Source organism: Cynara cardunculus (genome assembly GCF_001531365.2).
Source record: "Cynara cardunculus var. scolymus isolate 2C chromosome LG 15, CcrdV1, whole genome shotgun sequence".
In the NCBI taxonomy this organism is placed as follows: domain Eukaryota; kingdom Viridiplantae; phylum Streptophyta; class Magnoliopsida; order Asterales; family Asteraceae; genus Cynara; species Cynara cardunculus.
This window is the reverse complement of record NC_037542.1, coordinates 15,538,822-15,540,009: the sequence shown is the minus strand read 5'-3', so window position 1 is coordinate 15,540,009 and position 1,188 is coordinate 15,538,822.

Sequence of the window (1,188 nt, the reverse complement as noted above, 5' to 3'; positions counted from 1 at the left end):
CCAACACATTCAACACCCCTATAAGGGTGCCATTAGCACCCCCCCTACTTTTATATATTTATTTATATTTAGAATTAATTATTTAAGATATTATTTAAAGAATGAATTAACTCAGAATTATTCTCGTATTTACAAGTATGATAGCCAAATTGAATATATATATATATATATATATGATTATTAATTTATAATGAAAAATCAAATCAATGCGATAATGGAAGATGTAGAGATGACAATTTTACCCGTTGTGACGGATGTCCTAACGGCGTGGTGATTCCCAATTTGATGGGTAAGAGGTTCATACTCGAAGCAGGGTTGAGGATGGCCTTACCCGCCCCTAATATGACCCAGATTAATTTTTTATTTATACTATATTATAAAGTATTTGATAAAAACTCTTAAAAACCATTTTTTTATGCATAAATTACTATTTATTGATGCATATTACTTAAAGTTTAAAATTACAAGTAGAATGTGCTTAAGTACAACTTATTAAAGATTTATGTTTGAATTCGTGTAAGTAACTGCAGATAAATATAATAAAATACAAGATAAACATCTAATTTTAAATATAAAAAATATGTAATATAATTAAGATAAATATTATGCTCTAACAAAATACTTATAAAAAAATTATTATTAAACCTAAAATAAATTAATTCGTTATTAAACCTAAACAAAATTATAATAAGATTAAACTAAAAAAATATACAAAAAACGATAAAAAAATATGGGTCTTAAATTTTATATTTTATTCAAATATAAAAAACATTATCGTTTTCTCAAAACCATATTGTAAAACGAGACATTAAAATTGAGATGTATCTCGCTGTATTGTGAGAGTAAGCTTATAGTGTGTGTATATGTATATAGTGTGTATAAATATATATATATATATATATATAATATTATATGACAAATATATTTTGATTTTCAATACTGATAATTAATATAATGACGATTCATCTATATTATATTATAAAGCATTTGACAAAAACTTTTAAAAATCAATCAAATACAAAATAAACATCTTATTTTAAATATAAAAAAATCTAAAATATGATTAGGATAATCATTAAGTTCTAACAGAATACTTAATTAATAACTTTATAAAATGTTATATTATTAAACCAAAAATAAATTATTTCATTATTAAACTTAAATTAAATTATAATAAAAAAATTAAAA